The 11619-nt window shown below is 45.2% G+C and overlaps 1 pseudogene; it reads left to right on the top strand.

Annotated features, from left to right (window-relative positions):
• Positions 1-2555: 2555 nt before the first annotated feature.
• Positions 2556-11572, top strand: LOC120746892 (annotated as a pseudogene).
• Positions 11573-11619: the final 47 nt, after the last annotated feature.

Genomic DNA, 11619 nt, shown 5'->3' with positions numbered 1-11619 from the left:
CCATAGAAGTGGCTGAGCAAGCGTGTCTCCAAGCTCTCCGAGCCTTGTCAAACAGAGGGCTAATTGTGAATGTTGGTAATTATTAGCTATTTTATAAAGAAAGAAAGCAGAATTCCTCGGTAATGGTGACTGCTGCTTCTGCTCATGTGACTATCAGTTTCTCCCTCTGGTCTGTGGACAGTTCATTGTTGTGTCTTAAAGAGCTGCAGGGCGACAGGGAAACTAATTGGGTGGAGCATGTCTGGACATACTGACTCCCAGGCTCTCTACTGGAGCGTCGCTGTGCCACACACGCACACAGACACACTCACCTTACTCGATTATACACCTTTGACGTGTGAAAACAAAAACAATCATTACTATAAAGCATGCAATCCAATCAGCGATAACAACAGAGACTCTCTGCACAGATGGCACTATTAAATGTTTATTTACATCCTCAGTTACTTAACCTTGTGCTTTAGAAAGATGTAAGTTAAAGGTGCCTGATATTTCTTTCTGATATTTATTCACTTTTATTGTAACTGCGCATGCCTTTTTTTGTTTGTTTTTACAAACAAGCTTCGTGATGAGCAGTTGTCCGTGGTTTTTACCATGTTTATTATCACAAAGCCATTCAGTCCTGATCCAGCGCTAATTTACGGCTCCGGTGAAACTGCTGCCTCCAAAGCAAACGACGTCAAGTAAATCTACGTGTTTGCATTTGTTGGGTGTTATTTTAGCACCACTTATTCTAATTTGAATAGAGAAACTCTGTGTTTTCAGCGAGAGCTGCGGAGGGACTGTTTCTGCTGCCATTCGGCTTGAAGTGCCTGTTTTTGGCTTTCAGGGTGGGGCTCTAAGGGAGGCCCTTGGGCACAGTAGGTAGTGAGAAAGGGGTCTTCTTTAAGGAGGACACAATTTGCATAGGTCTATGTACACAGCTTTCGGAGACCTCTCCCCAAATATCTGAGTCGAGCACCTGTATTGACATTGGCAGAACACTTTGTCTCAGGATTCAGGTCCAGCTAGGAATGAAAGCAAACCACCACAGCGCGCTCGCCGGGGGCAGCTAGACTCGCAAATACCTGAGAGGACTTTATCAACTGGGGTGGGGAGGGTGCGTGACGCTGCTACTTCATGAGAAAAGGGTTGCAAATGAATCCCATCAGTGATTACGACACATAGAGTTGTGTTGTAATCCAACAACTAAAAGAGATGATGTAAAAGAGTTGATGATACAGTCTTGATCCCTGGGGACAAAAGACAAGGTCAGCAAATGAAGTTAAATGTATTTAAGTGGGGCCTTTCTGCTGTTATAGAGTTTGTTTTATGTAACTGAGAGAAAGAAAACAAAATTCAGAGAAAACTATGGTCCTAAAAAGTAACAAATGAAAGAAGGAAGGAAAGTAAGATGAAATTAAGAGGAAACTATCACCCCGAAAATAAAACAAATGAAAGAAGGAAGGAAAGTAAGATGAATTAAGAGGAAACTATCACCCCAAAAATAACAAATGAAAGAAGGAAGGAAAGTACAAATGAAGTTTAGAGGAAACTATTGCACTGAAAAGACTTGAGGGAAGAAGAAAGGAAAACAATATGGAAATTATGAGGAAACTACAGCCATGAAAATGTAATAATAAAAACACCTATTTCTTTTCAAAGAAATAGGTGTGTACATCCATTACACAAGATGGGCATGCAGTTTCTGGGGCTTTCAAACTCATCTCATTGCCCTAAATAAACATCAAAGCCACTCAAGTTACTTTGTTAACCAACTTAGTTAACTAAACTGTTTTCACCATGTAATTTAAAAAAGAAAAGAAAAGAAAAAAGAGAGAACGAAGAGAAATCATTCCAGGACAGTAGTTGTGATTGCTTGGTTATGATAAGAGGTGGCGTTTCCTCTAAAGCCTACTTCACTTTTGCGTTCCATGTAAAAAGAAACTGAGTCAGAATTTCATGCAGCTTACTCAGTGTTTTCCTTTAACTGGAAATAAGCCACAGCGTATACAACATTTAGGCACCACCCACGTTACAATAACAGGACTTTTATCTGCCTGGTGATCACACAGTTTGTGACTGCTCATCAGCTGCTAATATAGAGAGGAACCTGGGGATTCCTATAACTGCCTTTAGAGTGTATAATACTGAGTATGTATTTAAAAAGGGTGATAAAGAGAAGAAGAAAAACGTATTTTATTGTGTTTATTTCATCAATCTATTACTATTGCTATTACTACTACTCCCAGGCTATTATTATTATTATTATTATTATTATTATTATTATTATTATTATTATCATTATTATTAGTGACCAATTGAGTTTTCTCACGCAGGTAGTAAGGGCTCAAACCAAACACAGAAGGACGGGCAGGAAGCGGCGTGGGCAGCCTCCTTGTGTCACCGCCTGCGTCAGACTAGACGCCAGGAGGGAGTTTTCCACTGACGAAAAAGCCTGCGCTTCTCGGCAGTCTGCTACAGACAAGGGAAGCGCTTCAGCTGGTACGGACCCCGTGCGGCAGAGAGGCACAGACAATAGGAGAGAATAAAAAAAAAAGGCTGTGTGTACGCGGGGGATAAGCGCTACGTTTATTCGTGCCATTTGGATTACTTCCACCGTTAACACCCGTCGGCTGTTTTACCCAGCGTGACTATTCGGTGACTGATGGTGATCGGATACTTGAACTGGTGGTGAGTACAAACAGAATCGGGAGTTTCGCTGCTGGGTTATTGAACACCTTAATTTACGCGTTCAACCTCAGCGGAGGGAAGCAGGGGGGGAGCCAGATAGTTTGACTGTTTATTCTCGTGTGTCAGGAGTCGTTTAAATGCCCTGTGCGGTTTGTGTTCTCTGTGCGCCTGTCTATGCGTGTCATCTCTGGTGGGGTTTTATTCGCTTGATTTCTTTTTGAACACTTTGCCTGACGCTTTATTGGAAATGGACGCGGCTGTGGTGGTCCCCGCTAGTTAAAGTTGAGTTTTAATGAATTGTTTTCTGGTGGCAGCACACGGGTGCTGGTATTCACGGTAACTGGAAAGAATTAAAGTCATTTAACTGATTTTCTTTTTAAACGCGAGATTCCACGAGCCGCTTCATTCACTTGGTGATTGATTGATTTATTTGTTTTTAGATCGATCGCTGATTAATCAGCGTTTTACAAACTTCACGGCTCACGCTGGGAAAGCCGTGCTACCCACCGCTGTGGGTTTTCGGCTGCGGATTCATTTAGGTGATCTGAACTGTTGATGAGGTCGGCTTTGTGTATTCAGCCCGTGCGGAGTTGTTCTTGTTCACCTCGGCGGTGCTGGTGCGCCTCTTGTAACTAGAGCGACTCCTGAAGGCACTACATCTGAGCACACAGCTGACAGGGCTGCTGTCATTAGAATTAGCATTAATCATGAGGCATGATCGGGTCAGCTGGGGGAGAGAGCCGGCTGGACTCGTACGACGTGCCTATTCGACCCGATATAATTATAGGTTTTTAATTTTGGGGGGGATTTTAGCGATTTGCCACATGCAGGTAACCGTTCAGTCTTTGAGCCAGGTGTGGACAAGGAATGCGGAGCTCCTTCATTGTTTGATCAGTTTTCCATCACGGCATGTGGATCTTTCTCTTTTTTCCTGTTTTCTTTTTAAATGCGTAAATGACTGAAGTTTCTAATTAATTTAAGTACTCTAAAGAGAAAATAATGTCAATGTGATTTATTTTTATTCTCATCCAAAGGTCTTGATTTATTAATGTTATTATTTTTTTCCAGGTATAACACTGCCCTCTGGGGCTTTTATTTATTTATTTAATCTCTGGACAGTGTCTGTTTTCGATAAAGCGCCTGAGTCGATTTAATCGTCTCTAGCGCGACCTCACCCGGATCATTTTTGGAATCATGTTTTTTGGAATTAGGCTACAGAGAGCTGAATGATCCTTTGTTTACTGAGAAGGAATACAGCACTCGGTGCTGTGCATTTAATGTCCAAGGAGGTTTCAGATGTGTTAAATAAGTCATTGTCTCTGCTTATTTAACATCATTTTCCATTTATAGCACACATTTTGCACCCACGTCCCTCTTTAAAATAACAATTGACCTGTTTGCTGCCTCCTTATTAAAACTGCCAATGGACTCCCAAATCCTCTCAAATGATTTGAAGGAATTCGCAGCACAGCGAATAACATCCCCACCTCCTAACTGCCTCATCTCCATCGTGTGATCCTGCATTCAGTTTGCCTTGTGGTGCCTGCAGCTGTCAGACACAGCACAGATAATCTGGATGGCCACTTCCTGTGCACTGCAGTGCATGTTTCACAACCTCAGGAAGCTCATGCACACTTTTAGTATCTGTCTCCCCAGCTGGGAGAGGCAGCAGCCGCATGCTGGGTTCAGACAAGGTTCTCTGTGCCTGCTTCATTTTGGTCACGCAGGATGGCCCCACGCTTTTGTGCCTGGAGACGAGGGTGGAGTGGGGGTGGGTGTGTGTGTGTGTGGAGGGGGTAACACGGAGCCTGCTGACAGCCTCCAACACAGCAGCCGAGAGCTCCCATCTGCTTTGTCCTCTCTCAGCATTCCATACAGCAAGTGTCCCAGACTGGAGCATGACCCCTGAACCCGAAGCCACTCCCCCTCCCTCCACCCAAACACACACCCAAAAGCTGTGTGTTTTCTGCTTGTGGACTGCTATTCTAAAGAGGTTTTCTCAAAGTTTGCTGCTGTGCACTTGGCACAGTTTCTGTTATTTGCAAGTGTGTTGCAGAAAAATCAAAGCTGCATGTCATTTTGTCTGCACAGTGAATGCCATTTGAGGAAAAGAGTGGAAAAAAAACAGTTTTAGCCTTCCCTTTAAAGCAGGAGTAAAGCAACCCAAAACAGTGGGTAAATAGTCCTCTGCAGGCATCACCTGGACATTCAGGTTTGCTCTGCATAACAGATTAATGGCAGCCTGGAGCGTGTGAAGTCCACGTGCAAGCTAATACCCTGTCAGGTGTGGCTAGGAAAGGTGGCTGGCTCAAGTGTCTAGTGGGAGTAGGACTTTCCAGTGGTTAGCAGTAGAAAAACGCATCTGGGTTAGATAGAGCCTGTGTTCTTCTTCCACTATTACTGCAGGAGCAGTGCTGCCAGAATGGAATTCCTGTGGCTTGGAGACATGACATTATTTATTTGTTTTGTACAGTCCTCCCTCCTTCTTCCCACTACCTCTCCTTTTTGGAATCGCGCTGTGCACGGGTCAAGGCAGAGGAACAGAATGTTTCTGTGGCACAGTCACAGCAAGCTTTGCGGCTTCGGTGAGAACAACAGGCTTATAGAGGAGAAAGCGGGAGCGCTCCCTGCATTGTTCCAGCAGGTGGAGCGCTTCTGACTAACAGCTGACTTCATAAGAAATGAGCCAGTGTTTCCCCCAGCTGTGCAGGAGCTGGAATCCAGCCCATCGTCACCTTGACGGCTTGATCAATTATCTCCGTCCTCTCGGTGTCAGAACTGGAAGTGAGAGGTGCAGTACCTTGAAAAGCCTGCAGGGGCTGTCCTGCCCAGCCACGGTTCTACACACACGGGAAGGCTCCCAAGCTTATCATTATCACATTTATGAGCACTCAGTCAGTCATTCAGACACTGCACAAGGCTGTCAGTGTGCCATGTAAATGCTCCCGGCTGGCTAAGATTAGTGCAACTTGTCGCTCCCACCCACACGGTTATCAGCTGCAAAAGGGCCTGGACAGGCGGTGCGAGGGGGCAAAGTCAACTGTGACTTGTCCTGATGGCTGAGGGGCAGACGGGAGCAGTTCAAACAGGGTGAAAGTTGATATCTGTGCAAAACCAAAGATGTGTATAAGAAAGCTTTTATGATTTGGTTCTTTTTTTGTGATTCTGATTAAACTAAAGCTTTCCGATAAGTTAGTTTGATAAGATTTACTGTGGCATTTTGCCTTTTAAAAGTAATTCAAACTCTTTTACATCCTTCTCAAATAATTGAATACTCCTTTATAAAAGGGTTTGAGGGGCTGTCTGCAGATTTAAAATAAAAATGAATTGAAATTCTAAAGTCGTACAAACAGCCCCGTAGCTGGATGTATCAAGATAATCTTATTCAACTGACATAGTTATGCATCTGACTTGAGCTGTGTAGTGCTTCTGGTGACAAATCTCCTCGCCAGAGATTTATCTTTCCAAGTCTGTGACAACTGGCTGGGGAGCACCTCGGTGGATGCGTCCTTTATCTGCCTGCCTGTGTGCGGTTGATGGAATGACAGTGATGCATAATTTAGCGCACGCTGAAAACATGCTGCGCTCCCTCTCTGGCTCGGCTGTCCGATCACATCCATTCTCCATTTAGAGCAGACATCCACAGGCACCGCTTTCTTGACGAGCCAGCGCCGAATTCCTCTCTTTTTATCTTTGTCCCACCCTTTTGCAAATGAGTCACTACGCAATGTCTTTTCTTTTTTCTTTTTTTTTTCTTTCTTCTTTTTTTTTTTTTTTCCACCCCAGGTCCCTTGTTCCATCCGCTGTCTGTGCTCTCTTGGCCTTGTTCAGTGGGTGCAGCGGCTGAGCAGGCTGAGAAGCTCCAGATTGACTACAAGCCGTCCCCTTGCCAGGATTAACCTCTCGCCATTGTTTCTGCCCGTTGAACAGGATTAACAAATCAATGTGTCAGGTAGACTGCAGTCAAGAGACAATGACCCAGTTCTGACACCACTGCCCCCCCCCCCCCCCCTCTCTTTCTCTCTCTCTCCCTCTCCATCCCCCCCCCCCCCTTCTGCCTCACTGCAGCTTTTAATTAAAAAGACTTTGCTTAGCTGGCGCTATGCACTCCCTGGAGGATGCTTCACAGCTTTGTTTTTTTTGTGGTTTTTTTTTTTTTTTTTTTCTGGGAACTGGAGCTGGGAATGGTGGCAGAATTGTAAGGTGAACCCTCGCGTGCTCTGCGTGCACAGAGACGTGAGGGTTGTGGTGTTTTTCAGAACACACATGTTGTCTGATAAGTGAACACACAAAGCAACAGATGCGGCACCCAGGTGTTTCTAAATGGTTTCAAGACAAATCCCATCATCATGTCATAATATTAGTTATACGTGTACAAGGCATTTTGAGATTATTTTTTGCACGAGTAAGCTGAAGGATAGGATGGGGGGGATTCAGTGCCCCCCCCCCCCCTTTTTTTCCCCCTCCACTCTTATTGTCTGTGTAATGTGAAGGCTACAGTGTGGAAGGGAGCTTTTTTGTTTGTTGCAGCGACAGTGTGAGTTGGCTTGACCTATTGCAAGGTGATTCATTCATCATGCGTGCACTGGGGACAACAATATCTGACCGCAGCAATAACCATAACCCCCTCCCTGTACATGTGCAAAGATGCACCCACTGCCTATACGAAGGTGTCAGCCTCTTGCCCTTGACTTTGCCTTTGTCCTTGTCATAAGGATTTTTTTTTTCATAACTGCTCTCTGTTGCATGCAGAAAATGGCTCTTTTCCTTGTACACCAGCTTCCAGATCTTCTTTTTCTTCTGTTCTTTGAGTAATGACATCCCGATGAGACAAGCAAGACATGCAGATCGCACATGGATTCAAAGTTCCTATAAAGTCACTGGAGCATTTCTGACAAATTGGCTGTGTGCTAAAGAGCAATGGTCACATTTTAAGCTGTTGGAAGGATGGTTGGGTGTTTTACGTGTGTGCAGTACTGTGTTTAGTAAGAGTATGTTTTAAAAAATGACGAAAATCAAAGTGGTTCAGCTGCAATGTTGAAAGATTTGTAAGCAGTTTGACGGTGAAACGAGGTAAAGCCTCCTTTTCCTATTCCACATCATCATCTGAGGGAGTGTCTGTGCTGGAGCACGGCCCGGTTGTGTCCTACCTCTCCCTTCACTTCCTTCCTCCCTCCCTCCACCCTCTCCCTCCCTGGTTAAGATAGCAGGGGCTCGTCCTCGCACTGATGATAAACTGTGCCGTCTAGCAGCAAGCATCGCCTGCTAATCTTCCCAACTTCTCAAAAGTTGGGAAGATTAGATTGTTTGGTGTTTGCTAAGGTCACGAGACACATTTGTATCCCTTAACCATAAAACACAAAAGCAGCAACCTTGCTTTTCATCAAATCTGCTCATTTGTCATGTCAGCGGTTGCTCTTTTTGAAATTTTGCCTGGAAAAAGACGGGGATTTAGTCGAGCTTTGAAAGTGTTGCTGCCCGACAAAAATAAACATTAAACACATCGACAAATCTTATACTTGGAAAGGTGATATTAGGCAATATTTTTAAAGATTAGAGGGCAGACCGCACTCCCTCCCACTGAAAGCATTATTTTTTTTTACTTTTCTCTCTTTTACTCAGCTCTGGATATGTGGACAACAAAACATTCTGCCTTTGCGTAGCTGCGCATGTATTCAATGACTTCTATGTGGACACGTTACTTATGACCAGTGGCAAATTGCCCTTGCTTTCCTTCGGACTGCATATTTGATTGCAAGGGCTGCTTAAAGTGACTGATTAGAAAATAAAATGTCAGGTCACCTCTGTTTGGTCGTCTCTCTTAATTTATGCGTTTGCTGAGCCGATGAGATTTAGAAGAGGGTGAAGGGTTCGCTAATTGTTGACTTAGGCAAATAGAACTGATTGATTGCTTCCTGTGCCATTGTTCTCAGCTGAGAGTAGCAGGAGACTGGTATGCATACATGACTCACTTGTACCATTGATTTTGTTTAAATAAAAGCCTGACAATGTACAGTTGATAATTTATTGGGTTAATAAAATAAAGATCCGGTGATGATTTGTTAAAATAACTGTTAGTAATTTGCTAATTCGTCTCCCTCTCTCCTCCTTGCTGCAGATCTTTTGCGCTAACGCCATGAGTGGGCTTCTCAAGAGGAAGTTTGAGGAGGTGGATGAGGACCCATGCTACTCCTCACCGTCGCCCTCTTCCCTTTCCTCTGCCTGCTCAGGCTGGGACTCGGAGGCGGAGAGCTGCTTCTCGGACACCCTGGATTCCACCCCCAGCAACCCCAGCTCCCCGGCAACAAATTTCAACAGTGAGTATCTCTCTCCAGCGATTATAAATCGCAGAAAGAGCTGATGGCACATGTTTTTATAATGCATTCTCTTGCCTTTAACATCCGCTGAGACTCTGATAACAAACTTAGATAAATGGGGGAGAGGTTAAGGAATTTAGGCAGCTGGCAGGCCATGAAACACTTCACAGAAATGATTTCAGACTTCTGCAATGAATACCTCTTTTGATTTCATGCCCTAAAGCTGCAAAATGGCTAATCACATTATGCACTGGCTGCTCACCTTGGCTGTGTCGCCACCTTCTTCTCAAAGCCCCGCATGCAGGCACAGCCTCACCTTTTCTTGCATGATGTGGGTCGCGCGGCCTTGGGCCGTTTTGTGTCTCGACCTGGGTGCGTCTGCTGAGCTTTAGGGGACCGACCGGCTTGGAAAGGGATTGCGGTGTACGGGAGAAGGGCAAACAGTTGTGAGGTTTCCAGGATGGTGGGGCAGGCAGCCAGGAAGAGAAGCATGGCAGGTTGCCAAGGCTGGGAACACACAGAGCCTTGTCTGAAGCCCGGGCGTGCACCCAGCACAGGTGCTGAAAGTGAGTGGGTGAAGGGATACAAAAAAAAAAAAAAAAAAGGGGGGGGGGGGTGTAGGACAATCAAGAAAAAAAGGCGTGCAGACACATCTGAAGGAGCAGATTGGCTGGATCATTATAATCCAGTGTTTACACAGAAATTGTGAAGTGACTGCTAGACACAGCAGAGAAGATGATGGATGTGAAGCTGTACCCTGGTAGTTTACTTTTATGTATATTACCCCAAGCAGCAGATCAGACCACATAGTAGAACTATTGTGTGCCGCTTACCTCTATTAAGGTAAAAGGTTACTTTTCCAAGCTTCAGGTATCACACCAGCTTTCCGTGTCTTTTAAGGCCAGTTCAGGGTGAACTAGAAGTCTACAAGGATTTCCCCACCAAATAATAATTGTAATGTCCGACACATGTGGCTTGTAGATTCGAAAAGTTCTGGTGACTCAGGCAGAGGGAAAACGTTGCTTGTCTCTAAAAGAGTCTCTAAAGTTTTGTTGAATATTCCTGGGTGGAGGAAGTGGAATATATAATAAAACTTGAATAATTGGGCTTTTTTCCCACATATGGTTCTACTTTGGCTCCCATATGGTTTTATTGTATTTGTCTGGGTATAGAAAGATCGTGAGCACTTTTTAACAGCGAGAGAACTTTGACCCGTTTCAGTTACTGGGCCATTTGTGGGGATTGTCAGCTAGCAGCGAGACCCGGGGTGGGCAGGTTTTTATTCTTGCCCTTAGGGCTACACTTCCACCCTTCACCCCCATCTGGAAGCCTCAAGCATTTACTCACCACTTTTGTGATCCTGGCGGCTCTGTTTCCTCCACTTTCCTGGCCAACAAAGGGAAATTCCTGGGTTGGGTGTGTTTGTTTTGTTTTTTTGTTTTTGTCGTCGCACAGTAGGGCAATTTACAAGCTAAATGGATTCTTGGTTAGTGTTAGGTTTCACTTTACAGGATGTAAGCGTGTTAGAGTCCTGTTAGCAGTGTCTTTTAATTGGGTACATGATAAGGTGGGAGCAATGAATCAGAGGGGTGTCCTTTTACAGTCTGTTCAGCAGCATTTATACACCTCTCAAGTACAAGTGCTGGGGAATTATGCCATCTAGTGGCACGAAAGTAAGAATCCCCCCCTCTTTAGAGCCTCCTCTCTTACTTGTGCATCATGTAGTTCTAATCCGGCCTCTTTTTTTTTTTCCCCATCCATAGCAACGTCCATCCTTAAGAAATCCAACGAGCGCGGCGGGGCAATGTGACGTTTGACCAGGTGACTGTGTTCTTCTTCCCTCGGTGCCAGGGCTTCACCAGCGTTCCCAGCCTGGAGGAGGATGCACTCTGGGCATGATGCAACGCCACAGTGCACTCCGCACATATTCGCTCGCAGAGTTTGCCGGGAGCAGCGCTCCTGCGTCGGGAAAAACTCCTCAACAGACTCAGGGAAGAGAAACTGGAAGCTCTCAAACTGAATGTGTGCACCATAAAAGAAATGCAGTGGTTAAGGGATCTATGAAACTGTTCCTGTTCAACATGACAAATAAACTTTGTTCCTTTTGTTGTGTTCAGCTGACAAAAAAGGGAACCCAGGAGAGCGAGGAAGCCGAAAACTTACAGTGGATGACATCCCAGAGCAGGATATTGACATCAGTGGAGCCAACGTCGACGAGGGGCTCTTTTCTCCAGCCTTACACGTCCAAGCGCCGCTATGCGCTGCTCAAAGCGGCTGGTGTGAAGAAGATCGACAAGGAGGAAAAGAGGCAGCTGCAGAGCTGAGGCTCTCCAGGGAGAACTGTGGTTGCGACTGTCAGGGGTTCTGCGAACCTGAGACTTGCAGCTGCAGCCTGGCTGGCATCAATGTCAGGTAAGAGCCCCAACAATTCCATGCTATCAAGAGCACCCGGGCAAGACACAGCAACTTAGGAGTTTCTCTTGCATGATTTAAGAACTTTCTTTACTTCTTGCAGATGGACCACTCCTCTTTTCCATGCGGATGTACCAAGGATGGATGCGGAAACACGGAGGGCCGCTTGAGTTAACTCCACCAGGGTTCAGAAGGCTCTTAATTCCACACTATAATG

Source organism: Simochromis diagramma, unplaced genomic scaffold (genome assembly GCF_900408965.1).
Source record: "Simochromis diagramma unplaced genomic scaffold, fSimDia1.1 OVJJ01000606.1, whole genome shotgun sequence".
Lineage (NCBI taxonomy): Eukaryota > Metazoa > Chordata > Actinopteri > Cichliformes > Cichlidae > Simochromis > Simochromis diagramma.
The sequence above is the reverse complement of the archived record's forward strand: the minus strand, read 5'-3'. Positions and strand labels throughout refer to the sequence as shown.